Below are 15,290 nucleotides of genomic sequence, written 5' to 3'. Positions count from 1 at the left end.
GACCAACTGATCTCCTTCTGGCCTTCAGTATCATCTGGGCATGAGGTGAACCTAGTGATTTCTGCCCAAGAATCTGTTACAAAGGAGCTATTCTGGGTGGGTCTCTCCTGAAGTACTTGATCTATCTCAGGCAGACTGTGATGGAAAATTCTGTGGGTTCCAGAGGTCACCCAAAGAAATGCATATGTGTCAACCCTGGAGAAGTGTCATCTACATTCCAGCAGCAAACTGTTTTGGAAATGTCATCCCTCAGAGGATTTCATGCCAGACCCAATTAAAGTCAGGGTAATAAAAACTGGGAAGATGACACAAATAGCTAGGAAGAACCATAAAGTGTTAGAGCTTAAAGAGCTATTAGACATGATCTAGTCTAACTTCTTCATTTGTAATTGAGGAAACTGAGGTTCAAAGAGTTAAAGCAACAGATTAGTGGCATTAACAGGACTCTCCCTAGATCTCCCCATTCCAGGTTCAGTTCTCTTCCTGTCACACATTCTCACTTCATGGAATCCCAAAGTTGTGTATAGCAATGCATCCTGGCTGAGGTTCAGATATGATAGCATGTAGAACTAGGCGCCCTCCTGTCCAGAGGTCATCTATGTGCACCAGGCTATTAATGGTAACTGTCATGGAATGTTTGTGGACACTTAGATAAGAATCTAGCTTCATCCTTTTACTGGTATGGGACCCAGGAGCCCCATGGGAAAGAAGTTGAACTGTGTCCATAATTGAGATCTAGACAAATACAGACATTTCTGATAGATTGGGGAGGTCCCGAGGGAAGCCCAGCTCTGAAGGAAAAGTCACCACAGTGGGGAGGAGTCTGGGGAGCCATAGACTTAGTATCAGGGCCTGAGTGCAGAAAAGGGAGCAGTTATTCTGGGTATAATATTAGACGGTCCTTAAAACATTCCATCTAGCCCCCACCAGCCCCCTGGGATGTCTATATAGCCAAGGCAGAGGGAACTACATGAAAATAGTTTATGAAAGAAATCAATCACTCAAAGGCATCCACATCTCTGACAAGAAAACGACCTCCATGGAGGCTGGATGATGGAAATGGAAGATTTTACCCCCAGGGAGCCAAGCAGCTGCGTCAAGGGACTCCTAGAAAGAAGCTAAACACAAGAAGGGGAAGAGTTTCCTCACCAGCAAAAGACTCAGAAAATAAAAATGGGCGGAGATGGAGAGAGGCTCCAATCAGATAGCAGCCGAAAGAAGAGATAGAGCAAGGGAAGCAGGGGTTGAGAACAAGTCATTCACTGTGCCAGGGCATCAGGTCTAGCCTAGCTGCATGACAGAACAGTGCCAACAGCACCAAGGTAACCAGTGGTACAGCTACAGGCAGAAATGAGATACTCCCAGAATACAGGGGGTAAGAGGAGTATGGCACCAGCACCCTGTGAATATCACCAGCGAGGCGGATCTATGAAGTCAGCAACACAGTTTAACCAAGTCGTAGCCAAGAGCAGAGCAGGAGGACAGTAGCTGGGACAGGCACACTACAGAACTGTAGGCTCTTCTCACTGCTGTATTCCATGCACTTAGCACTGGCTTGATACCTAAAATAAGACAGCAAGTATTTATGTTGCAGGTTGGGTTCCCTAAGAGAAAAACTTCTGAGACAGCAATTTGTATGCAGGAAGTTTGTCGTGGAGTCCTCTTGGGATCATACCTATGGGAACGGAAAAGGTGACATGGAACAGAGGGAAACTGATCTGTGATAAGTCACAACAAACCCCTCAGCCGATCCCATGGGGAGCTGGGGAGCTGGAATGGCCCTACAGAGTTGTTCCAAACTGGAGCCTGAGGGTGGGCCTTTATTCTCTTGTACCAACAATATGGGTTGTCACAAGTGGAGGAAGTGTCACCTTGAGTGAGGTGACATTCAGCGGAGGGCAGTCTCTGGTTAAAGATGCCACTGCAGGCCATCAGTTGCCAACTCCCAACAACCTGGGGAGTGAGTGTTTTGGTCCTTGAGGAAGAATCTGGACAGCATACCACAGAATGTACCACAGTTTGTTACATAAACAAAGGGCACACACTAAATTATATGGGAGGTACCACCATTTTTTGGAGGCTCCATAAAACCATAGGAAATAAGGTAAATTCGAGAGCTAACCATTTGACCAGATGGGTATTATTAGTCAGTGGATTTAAAGACAAATTATTCAGGTAATATCCAGTGTCTACAATCAAGTGGAGCTTTGGAGCATGAGGCCCCATTAAGACTCTGAAAGGTTAACAGAGTCATTTAGCCCAAATTCTACCTCTAGAGACTAGTTTTCTTGAGTTTCAGGAGAGCATGCATACTAGTTTCCTCACACCACTGAATTTAAACAAATGTGTTATGGATTCATGGGCCTCTGACTCATCTGTTCTCGACCTCAGAACTTTACTCAAGAATGGAACATCTAACCAATAGAGATCCAAATATCCAACTTCTTCACGGCCTGGTAAGCACTCAAGGATCCTCCAAGCAGGGATCACAGTAAATGTGCTGGAGAATCAGCTTATACCCAATGCAAGCTGGGGTCCCCATCTTTCACCTTTAATATGTACTTTGGAACCTACACACTCAGATGTGCTACGGGGTCCTGCAGAGCAGACCCTGGGGGCACAGATCCATCTGAACGAAGGGCCTGAATGTCTGACTCATACAGGAATAACCAGACTGATAGAGGAAGAGCTTTACACGATGGCCTGCTACTAGGGAAATATGGCCTAAAAAATGGCTCAGATTCTAATAGATCAAACTGGTTTCTCCCAAAAGGAGGAGTGAGCAGGTCTAGAGAAGAAGGTGGGCAGAGTGTTGGTAAAAATGTCCCTCTTTGTGTTAAGGTGGGTCATAGGATAAGAGGCATAGTGGCTTGGTGTTCTCCAAACCATGACAGTAGTTTATCAAGTCTCTTTTTGATCATATCCAAGATGAGAGGTGCACTGTTCAGTAGGAAGCCTATTCCACTTTGACACCCCTCATTGTTAAAAAGTTCTTTGTTATTCTGAGCTGAAAACTGATGGCATTTAATTTCCACTCACTGGTTCTATTTCTGCCTCTAGGAAACCCCGGATTCTTTGTGTTCCCCATACTACATGGCAGATTCTATCGACCAGACTTGAACTCTCAATCCCATCCGCTACCTAGGCACATGGGACAGATCCCCATGACAATACTTACCAATCGTGTTGCTAATATGCATGGTCCTAAAAATGCAGTTTTCTAGACCTCACCCCATGGGCTGATTTAGTAGATCCATGGAAGAACCTAGTACTCCACACTGCTTAGCAGGTACTCAGGTTGTCCAAAGATCCTACTTTTAGAAACACAGTATTAAACTATGAGGTTCTTAAGAGAGAAGATCAATCATATTTACCTCTGAATACTTGGCATTTGGTAGAGAGTTCTAAATAAAACTTTCTTGAATGAATTTTTTAAGATGAACATGAAATAAGTGTAGAGTTTTAAAGATAGCTATCATTAATAAATTATCTACAAGTCTTTTCAGAAAAAATCTATCTAGTTTTCTTCACATCAGACCCTTCATAATCCTGTCACTCTCCTCTGACTCACTACAGTTGTCAATGTTCTTGTTAAAATGTGGTGTCTAAAGTACAGTTCATCCTCCACATGCAGTTGGTACAGGGAACAATTACTTCCCTTGATCAAAACACAAGACTGTTTCTAGGACAGGGAGAGAATGCCATTATTCCTTCTGACAGTCAAATGATAACTATTGGCCGACCTTGCACTTACATTGAACTGAAACTTCCACAAACTACCCCATCTTGAAGAGAAGCAGTTGGTTTTTTAAAATTAATTGTAGTACTCTTCTCCTACCCCTATTAAATTTCTTCTTACTCCTTTCAGCACATTGTTCCAGTCTATCAAAAGCCTTCTGAATTTTGATTCTATCATATGATGTATTAGTGTTCCTCCCAGTATTGGGTGAAAATTTAGTAAGATGTTTTCTGTGTCTTCATTTCCAATTTTATAATTAAAATATTAAACATGACTGTGGCAGGGCCAGAGCCAAAGACCTGAAGTATACCATTATAGATCACTGTTCAAATGGCCCAAACCTCTTAAACATTTTTGGAGTTAGGATATTGCACCAACTATAAATCCACCCAACTGGGCTTCATTCAGTCCGTACTTGCTCTTGTCAGCAAAGATATCAGGAGAAGAATCTGATGTGCTAGAAAGAACTCAGACTAGGAGGCCTGGGTTTATTCCAAGCTCTACCTGTGATAAATTTACTGTGTGACATTAAGCAATGTAGTCAATCTTTCTGGTCTTCTCTTTTCACTTAAACGGAGGAATTTGAACTAGATGATCTCTAAGGCCCTTACTGGCTCTACAATTCCACAATTTCTGGTATTTTAGTCAAATACAATCCTTTTAATACTAGTAAACCCTTCAAAGAGTGAAAAAAGTTTCTTTGGCATTACTTGATCCCAGGGAACTTCTACTGGTTCCCACTGAAAATGGCATACTTTTCTAAGTTCCTAAAGCTTTTTGTGTACTAATCCATTCTGAAATGTTGCAGGGCTATCTCCCCTCACAGGCAAATGGAAATCAAGAAACACTGATATTAGACTAAAGTACAGAATTCTGGGAGGTAGCATGGAGTTAAGGCACCACTTACCTGCTGACCTTGAATCTGCACATGGACAGATCCAGCCTGGACAGTTGTATGAATCAACATCAAAATCTCTCAATTGTAATTAATGAACTTTATTTCCCATTATAAAAGTTCAGATGCTTGCCTCCCTCAGGATTTTGGTAAGTCTGTGCTTTGCCATTATTTCTCAAGATATTAGTAGCAATTAAAAGAACGCATTTCCAAGTTCATGGCTTACTTCCTCTTGAATATATTTGACCTGAATATATTTAAAACAGCTGGATGTCCTCTTGTTTCACTCAGTCATCTCATCTTTAATTCTTTATTCCACATTTCAGCTTTTTAATTCCTTTATCTTCAGTAGATGTGAATGAGGAAAATATAGTTAGGTAGGCCTGTATTATCCTCAACATGCTTAATACTGCCTCAGTTCCCTTTAAAGAATGGAACAATCTTTCAGTGTTTTTCTTGCTCCCAAATTCCATTTTTTCAGTCCTCATTTTACCCTTTTTTATTCTTTCATTATATGATAATCTTTTGTTTGGTGACTTTAAAATGTGCATAAGAAAAAAGACTGTACTTTTGTAAAAGCCAAGTTGAAAGCAGAAAAGCCATTAGGTAGAAAGGAGGAATTTTGAGTTAGTAAGTTAGGATCAAGCAGCTGTTTGAGAAGGCCACTTCCAAGTTCTCAGAGAAGCACTCAGGAGATTAAACAACAGAGGTTCTGAGCTTCAGAGGGCAGACCAATAAAGAAATGTGGCTACCAGAAATAAATTGATTTAGTGTTCAGAGAATAATAGGCATTTAAAAAGCAATTAAGGCCTTTCTTTTGAAAAACAACCAGTTTAATATTTCATTTTGTTTTCACTGTTTTTCTTTATTTGTGGGGACAAAAAAAACAGTAATCAAATTATGGGTTGTTTTCCAATAAAGATACCTTAATATAAAATAAGAACCACAGGATATTATATCCCTAACTCTCTATTACTCATATTTAAAGAAGGCCTACACACTGAGTCTAGCCTACTTTCAACAAGTTCCATTAATGATCTATTGTAACTGCAAAAAACAAGCATAATTTCTAGGACAAGCTCATTTTCTAAAGAGTTATTCCAGACCCCTTTAAGTTATTCTAGTAGTGAAACTATCACAAAGTAAACTATATACACTATATGATTCAAATGTGGTAACTAAAATATTAAATAGCAATGAAACTAAAAGAAGACACCAAAACTTAGATTTTGGGTTTTTTTTTTCTTCCTTTCTTCTTCTTCTTGAAGTACCATGATTGCAGTCTTCTTTTTTTTTTTTATTGCAGTCTTCTAAGGGAAATTCTAGGTCATATATTTTCCCATTCCAATCTTAGACACCAAAAATTAGGGAGCTTCAGCATGACACCAGATTTTTTAACTTTTAAAGTGACTCCAAATTATTTTTCAGGAGGACATAGCTGTACAGAAAGTAGAGAGCTATATTTTATTCTAAAACCTCCAGATGTCAAATCTTTCCCCCTCCAATCCAAGAGGAACAGTGTTAAGGACAGCTTGAGAAATGCCTTAGGGACTAGCTAGTTTACACTGACTCTTTTTCATTTTTTTCTTAAAATATAGCTGAGAGTATTATATTGGTTTCAGGTGTATACCACAATGATTCAACAATTGTTTTGATGAATATTTTGATATTCATCAAAATAAGTATAATTAACATCTGTCACCACACAAAGTTATTACAATATTATTGACTATATTCTCTATGCTGTACTTTTGTCCCCATGATAATTATAATTGAAAGTTTGTACCTCTATATCCCTTCATTTATTTTAGCCATCCTCCAACCCCCTCCTCCTATGGCAACTGATGGCAACCTCCCCTATGGCAAAAATTATAAACACAGAGAACAGGCTAGTATAGAATGTTTTCTTTTATACCTCTTTATTTAGTGATTCTTTCAATTAATTTTTAGATGTAATTGATTTTACTACTTTTGTCTTTAAATCTTTCGTACTTATTTTTAAGTATTTGAGCTATTTCCTTTGCCGTATGTTTGCTTTTACCACTGAAATTTGTCTGTTCATTATTTTCTTCCTTCTAGTTATGGCCTTTTCTTTTCCTCTTAAAGAAGTCCCTTAAGGTTTCTTATAAGGCTGATTTAGTGGTGGTAAATTCCTTTAACATATTTATCTGAGAAACTATCTCTCCTTCAATTCTGAATACTCTACCTTGCCAGGTAGAGTATTCTTGGTTGTAGGTTTTTTTTTTTTCCCCTTTCAGCACTTTGAATATATCATGCCAGTCCCTTCTGGTCTGTAGAGTTACTGCTGAAAAATCAGCTTATATCTTTATGAGGTTTCCCCTGTGTGTAACTCATTGCTCTTTTCTTGCTACTTTTAAGACTTTCTCTTTATCTTTAATCTTTGACCTTTCAATTATTATGTGTCTTAGTGTGGACTTCCTTGGGTTCATCTTGTTTGGGGTTCTCTGTGCTTCCTGTACCTGGATGTCTCTTTCCTTCCCAGATTAGGGAAGTTTTCAGCTAATATATCTTCAAATAAATGTCCCTCTCCTGTCTCTCTCTCTTCTCCTTCTGGGACTTCTATACTTTGAATGTTAGGATGTCTGATGTTGTCTGAGAGGTCCCTTAACCTCTCCCCATTTCTTTTTATTCTTTTTTTCTTTCTGCTGCTTGGGTGCATTCCATTACTCTATCTTCCAATTCACTGATTCATTCTTCTGCACCTTCTAGTCTGCTGTTGATTCCTGTTAGTGTATTTTTAATTTAATGTATTCTCCATCTCTCATTTTTTAAAATATTTTCTATCTCTTTGCTGAAGTCCTCTCTGAGTTTATCCATTCTTCTCTCAAATCCAGTGGACATCTTTTTAACCACTACTTTGAACTCTTTATCAGGAAGATTGCTTAACTCTGTTTCATTTAGTTCTTTTTCTGAAGTTCTGTCTTGTTCTTTCATTGGGAGCATATACCTTTGTTTCATCATTTTGTTTGACTTTCTATGTTTGCTTTTATGAATAAGGCAAAAGGACCGCCTCTTCCAGTCTTGAAGAAGTGGCTAAATGTAGGAATGTCCCTTGGGGAGACAGAATGTACCTGGTGATTTTGACTGGCTGGCTGGAGGCCAGGGTGAGCATGGGCTGGAGGTGTCCCAGTGGCAGGTCCCCTGGAGCACAGTCTGTGGGACTCCAGGTTGAATGCCAGACCAGATGCCAGGGGATGTGGTGATCCAGGGATCTCCCAGGTGGGTGCTGGTCAGAGAAAAATCAAGCAAACTGATCCAGCAATAATATAGATTGAATTAACATATAAAGATATGAGAAGACCATACCAGCTCAGGAGAGCCAATTTTCAATTATTCTCAATTACTGGTAATTTTATAAACTAATTATTTAACATAGTTATCATTTAAAATTGAATTATATAGACTTACAATTAAATAATTCATATTTAAAGCAAAGGTTACAAGTAATAAAGCTTATCACTTACTATTACTTTACTAAAGCTTAGTATAATCTATATTTCTGAGGTTATTTAAAGTTATTCTATTCGTACAATGAAGATACTATAAAATAGTGTGCTGCTATTGTGCATCTCTTCCCAATTCTACATTCAGTGATGACATGTTGGTAGCCTGAAATCATCCACAGTGGAATCATTTAAAGTCCAGTAATTTACAAATGTGGCAAATCAGGACTGTGTTATTTTCTTTTTCCAAAGAACCAATTGTAAAATATTTGCTGTAACACCATAAATTTTAGTTGTATTCCTTATATTCAAGTAACTAGAGGAAATATGAAACATGTTGAGTAGAGACATAGAGAATATTTTAAAAAACAAATATAACTTCTAGAGATGAAAATACCAGGTGAATATAAAAAGTAGATAAGACTTTGAAAAAGAAAAAATTAGTAACCTGGAAAACGAAACAATAGAAACTACCCAAAATAAGACACATAGAGAAGAGATTTTTGAAATAAATAAAATATCAGTGAGATCTAGGACAATTTTAAGTGACCTAATATGTATGTAATTCAAGTCCCAAAATAACATAAAGGGAACAAACATTTTTTTGAAGAAATAGTGGCCAAAGTTTTTACCACATTTGCTAAAACCTGAAACTCTCAGGTCAGAGACACTCAAAGAAACCCAAGTACATGAAACATTAAGAACACTACAGTAGGGGCGGAGCCAGGATGGCGGCGTGAGAAGAGCAGTGGAAATCTCCTCCCAAAAACACATAGAGCTATGAAAATATAACAAAGAAAAATCTTCCTAAAATAGAGACCACAGGACACAGGACAACATCCAGACCACATCCACACCTGCAAGAACCCAGCACCTTGCAAAGGGGGTAAGATACAAGCCCCAGCTCTGCGGGACCCGAGTGCCCCTCCCCCCGGCTCCCGGCGGGTGGAAAGAAACCGGTGCGGTTTTTTTTGGCGAGTGCTTTTTGGAAGCCTTAAAGGGACGGGCCCCCGTTGCTAGAGAGGCAGGGTGGCGGGACCGGTGAGCAGGTGCCTGGGACCAGCGCCTGAGGACAAAGAATATCCCGCGTTTCTCCCTGCGGGACCGGCGGGAAGGTGCCTGAGACCGGCGCCTGAGGACGGAGGAAATCGCGTGTTTTTCCCCTTTTTTTTTCTCTTTTTGGCGAGCACTTTTTGGAAGCCTTAAAGGGACAGGGACCCCGGTGCTAGGGAGGCAGGGTGGCGGGACTGGTGAGCGGGTGCCTGGGACCGGCGCCTGAGGACAAAGAATATCCCACGTTTTTCCCTGCGGGACCGGGGGGCGGGTGCCTGAGACCGGCACTTGAGGACAGAGGAAATCGCGCGTTTTTCCCCTTTTTTTTTTCTCTTTTTGGCGAGTGCTTTTTGGAAGCCTAAAAGGGACAGGGACCCTGGTGCTAGGGAGGCAGGGCGGCAGGACTGGTGAGCGGGTGCCTGGGACCAGAGCCTGAGGACAAAGAATATCCCACATTTTTCCCTGTGGGACCGGGGGGCGGGTGCCTGAGACCGGCACTTGAGGACAGAGGAAATCACGCGTTTTTCCCCTTTTTTTTTCTCTTTTTGGCGAGTGCTTTTTGGAAGCCTAAAAGGGACAGGGACCCTGGTGCTAGGGAGGCAGGGCGGCAGGACTGGTGAGCGGGTGCCTGGGACCGGCGCCTGAGGACAAAGAATATTGCACGTTTTTCCCTGTGGGACCAGTGGGCGGGTGCCTGAGACCGGCACCTGAGGACGGAAGAAATCGCGCGTTTTCCCCCTTTTTTTCTCTCTTTTTGGAGAGTGCTTTTTGGAGCCTTAAAGAGACAGGGACCCCAGTGCTAGGGAGGCAGGGCGGCGGGACTGGTGAGCAGGTGCCTGGCACCAGTGCCTGAGGACAAAGAATATCGAGCGTTCCTTCCCTGCGGGACCGGTGGGTGGGTGCTTTTTGGAAGCCTTGAAAGGACAGGGACCCTGGTGCTAGGGAGACAGGGCAGCAGGACCAGTGAGCGGGTGCCTGGGACCGGCACCTGAGGACCAAAAAAAAAAAAATCGCGTGTTTTTTCCTTTTTTTTCCCTTTCTGTTCCCTCTCTCATTGTTGCTGTTGTTGTTTTGGTTTGGAGAGTGCTTTTTGGAAGTCTTAAAGGGGCAGGACAGGTCACTTAGACCAGAGGCAGGGAATCTGGGGATCTCTGGGCACTCTAACCCCCTGGGCAGCAGGGAGCACAGAGGCCCCTTACGGAGATAAATAGCCTCCTGGCCGCTCCCCCTCCAACGGGGCTCCACCATTTTGGAGGAACAGCCCCAGCCAGGCCAAGCCCACAGCAACAGCGGAGATAAACCCCAAAGCAACTGGGCAGGAAGCAGAAGCCCTGTCTGCGCACAGCTGCCCAGCACAAGCCACTAGAGGTCGCTATTCTCCCAGGAAAAGGCCACAAACCAACAAGAAGGGAAGCTCTTCCAGCGGTCACTTGTACCAGCTCTGCAAACTTTCTCTATCACCATGAAAAGGCAAAACTACAGGCAGACAAAGATCACAGAGACAACACCTGAGAGGGAGACAGACCTAAGTAGTCCTCCTGAAAAAGAATTCAAAATAAAAATCATGAACATGCTGACAGAGATGCAGAGAAAAATGCAAGAGCAATGGGATGAGATGCAGAGAAAAATGCAAGAGCAGAGGGATGAGATGCAGAGAAAAATGCAAGAGCAGTGGGATGAAGTCCGGAAGGAGATCACAGATGTCAGGAAGGAGATCACAGAAGTGAAACAATCCCTGGAAGGATTTATAAGCAGAATGGATAAGATGCAAGAGGCCATTGAAGGAATAGAAGCCAGAGAACAGGAACGTATAGAAGCTGACATAGAGAGAGATAAAAGGATCTCCAGGAATGAAACAACACTAAGAGAAATATGTGACCAATAAAAAAGGAATAATATTCGTATTATAGGGATACCAGAAGAGGAAGAAAGAGGAAAAGGGATAGAAAGTCTCTTTGAAGAAATAATTGCTGAAAACTTCCCCAAACTGGGGGAGGAAATAATCAAACAGACCATGGAATTACACAGAACTCCCAACAGAAAGGATCCAAGGAGGACAACACCAAGACAAATAGTAATTAAAATGGCAAGGATCAAGGACAAGGAAAGAGTTTTAAAGGCAGCTAGAGAGAAAAAGGTCACCTATAAAGGAAAACCCATCAGGCTAACATCAGACTTCTCAACAGAAACCCTACAGGCCAGAAGAGAATGGCATGATATACTTAATGCAATGAAACAGAGGGGCCTTGAACCAAGGATACTGTATCCAGCATGACTATCATTTAAATATGATGGCGGGATTAAACAATTCCCAGACAAGCAAAAGCTGAGGGAATTTGCTTCCCACAAACCACCTCTACAGGGCATCCTACAGGGACTGCTCTAGATGGGAGCAACCCTAAAAAGAGCACAGAACAAAACACAGAACATATGAAGAATGGAGGAGGAGGAATAAGAAGGGAGAGAAGAAAAGAATCTCCAGACAGTGTATATAACAGCTCAATAAGCGAGCTAAGTCAGGCAGTAAGATACTAAAGAAGCTAACCTTGAACCTTTGGTAACCACGAATCTAAAGCCTGCAATGGCAATAAGTACATATCTCTCAATAGTCACCCTACATGTAAATGGACTTAATGCACCAATCAAAAGACATAGAGTAATAGAATGGATAAAAAAGCAAGACCCATCTATATGCTGCTTACAAGAAACTCACCTTAAACCCAAAGATAAGCATAGACTAAAAGTCAAGGGATGGAAAAACATATTTCAGACAAACAACAGTGAGAAGAAAGCAGGGGTTGCAGTACTAATATCAGACAAAATAGACTTCAAAACAAAGAAAGTAACAAGAGATACAGAAGGATACTACATAATGATAAAGGGCTCAGTCCAACAAGAGGATATAACCACTCTAAATATATATGCACCCAATACAGGAGCACCAGCATATGTGAAGCAAATACTAACAGAACTAAAGAGGGAAATAGACTGCAATGCATTCATTGTAGGAGACTTCAACACACCACTCACACCAAAGGATAGATCCACCGGGCAGAAAATAAGTAAAGACACACAGGCACTGAACAACACACTAGAACAGATGGACCTAATAGACATCTATAGAACTCTACATCCAAAAGCAACAGGATATACATTCTTCTCAAGTGCACATGGAACATTCTCCAGAATAGACCACATACTAGCTCACAAAAAGAGCCTCAGTAAATTCCAAAATATTGAAATTCTACCAACCAATTTTTCAGACCACAAAGGTATGAAAGTAGAAATAAATTCTACAAAGAAAACAAAAAGGCTCACAAACACATGGAGGCTTAACAACATGCTACTAAATAATCAATGGATCAATGAACAAATCAAAATAGAGATCAAGGAATATATAGAAACAAATGACAACAACAACACTAAGCCCCAACTTCTCTGGGATGCAGCGAAAGCAGTCTTAAGAGGAAAGTATATAGCAATCCAGGCACACTTGAAGAAGGAAGAACAATCCCAAATGAATAGTCTAACATCACAATTATTAAAACTGGAAAAAGAAGAACAAATGAGGCCTAAAGTCAGCAGAAGGAGGGACATAATAAAGATCAGAGAAGAAATAAACAAAATTGAGAAGAATAAAACAATAGCAAAAATCAACAAAACCAAGAGCTGGTTCTTTGAGAAAATAAACAAAACAGATAAGCCTCTAGCCCAACTTATTAAGAGAAAAAGAGAGTCAACACAAATCAACATAATCAGAAATGAGAATGGAAAAATCACGACAGACTCCACAGAAATACAAAGAATTATTAAAGACTACTATGAAAACCTATATGCCAACAAGCTGGAAAACCTAGAAGAAATGGACAACTTCCTAGAAAAATACAACCTCCCAAGACTGACCAAGGAAGAAACACAAAAGTTAAACAAACCAATTACAAGCAAAGAAATTGAAACAGTAATCAAAAAACTACCCAAGAACAAAACCCCGGGGCCGGACGGATTTACCTCGGAATTTTATCAGACACACAGAGAAGACATAATACCCATTCTCCTTAAAGTATTCCACAAAATAGAAGAAGAGGGAATACTCCCAAACTCATTCTATGAGGCCAACATCACCCTAATACCAAAACCAGGCAAAGACCCCACCAAAAAAGAAAATTACAGACCAATATCCCTGATGAATGTAGATGCAAAAATACTCAATAAAATATTAGCAAACAGAATTCAACAGTATATCAAAAGGATCATACACCGTGACCAAGTGGGGTTCATCCCAGGGATGCAAGGATGGTACAACATTCGAAAATCCATCAACATCATCCACCACATCAACAAAAAGAAAGACAAAAACCACATGATCATCTCCATAGATGCTGAAAAAGCATTTGACAAAATTCAACATCCATTCATGATAAAAACTCTCAGCAAAATGGGAATAGAGGGCAAGTACCTCAACATAATAAAGGCCATATATGATAAACCCACAGCCAGCATTATACTGAACAGCGAGAAGCTGAAAGCATTTCCACTGAGATCGGGAACCAGACAGGGATGCCCACTCTCCCCACTGTTATGTAACATAGTACTGGAGGTCCTAGCCACGGCAATCAGACAAAACAAAGAAATACAAGGAATCCAGATTGGTAAAGAAGAAGTTAAACTGTCACTATTTGCAGATGATATGATACTGTACATAAAAAACCCTAAAGACTCCACTCCAAAACTACTAGAACTGATATCGGAATACAGCAAAGTTGCAGGATACAAAATTAACACACAGAAATCTGTAGCTTTCCTATACACTAACAACGAATCAATAGAAAGAGAAATCAGGAAAACAATTCCATTCACCATTGCATCAAAAAGAATAAAATACCTAGGAATAAACCTAACCAAAGAAGTGAAAGACTTATACTCTGAAAACTACAAGTCACTCTTAAGAGAAATTAAAGGGGACACTAATAAATGGAAACTCATCCCATGCTCATGGCTAGGAAGAATTAATATCGTCAAAATGGCCATCCTGTCCAAAGCAATATACAGATTTGATGCAACCCCTCTCAAATTACCAGCAACATTCTTCAATAAATTGGAACAAATAATTAAAAAATTCATATGGAAATACCAAAGACCCCGAATAGCCAGAGCAATCCTGAAAAAGAAGAATAAAGTAGGGGGGATCTCACTCCCCAACTTCAAGCTCTACTACAAAGCCATAGTAATCAAGACAATTTGGTACTGGCACAAGAACAGAGCCACAGACCATTGGAACAGATTAGAGACCCCAGAAATTAACCCAAACATATATGGTCAATTAATATTTGATAAAGGAGCCATGGACATACAATGGCAAAATGACAGTCTCTTCAACAGATGGTGCTGGCAAAACTGGACAGCTACATGTAGGAGAATGAAACTGGACCATTGTCTAACCCCATATACAAAGGTAAACTCAAAATGGATCAAAGACCTGAATGTAAGTCATGAAACCATTAAACTATTGGAAAAAAACATAGGCAAATACCTCTTAGACATAAACATGAGTGATCTCTTCTTGAACATATCTCCCCGGGCAAGGAAAACAACAGCAAAAATGAGCAAGTGGGACTACATTAAGCTGAAAAGCTTCTGTACAGCGAAAGACACCATCAATAGAACAAAAAGGAACCCTACAGTATGGGAGAATATATTTGAAAATGACACATCCGATAAAGGCTTGACGTCCAGAATATATAAAGAGCTCACACGCCTCAACAAACAAAAAACAAATAACCCAATTAAAAAATGGGCAGAGGAACTGAACAGACAGTTCTCCAAAAAAGAAACACAGATGGCCAAGAGACACATGAAAAGATGCTCCACATCGCTAATTATCAGAGAAATGCAAATTAAAACTACAATGAGGTATCACCTCATACCAGTAAGGATGGCTGCCATCCAAAAGACAAACAACAACAAATGTTGGCGAGGCTGTGGAGAAAGGGGAACCATCCTACACTGCTGGTGGGAATGTAAATTCGTTCAACCATTGTGGAAAGCAGTATGGAGGTGCATCAAAATGCTCAAAACAGACCTACCATTTGACCCAGGAATTCCACTCCTAGGAATTTACCCTAAGAACGCAGCAATCAAG

The sequence above is a fragment of the Manis javanica genome, chromosome 11 (assembly GCF_040802235.1).
Source record: "Manis javanica isolate MJ-LG chromosome 11, MJ_LKY, whole genome shotgun sequence".
In the NCBI taxonomy this organism is placed as follows: domain Eukaryota; kingdom Metazoa; phylum Chordata; class Mammalia; order Pholidota; family Manidae; genus Manis; species Manis javanica.
The sequence above is the reverse complement of the archived record's forward strand: the minus strand, read 5'-3'. Positions refer to the sequence as shown.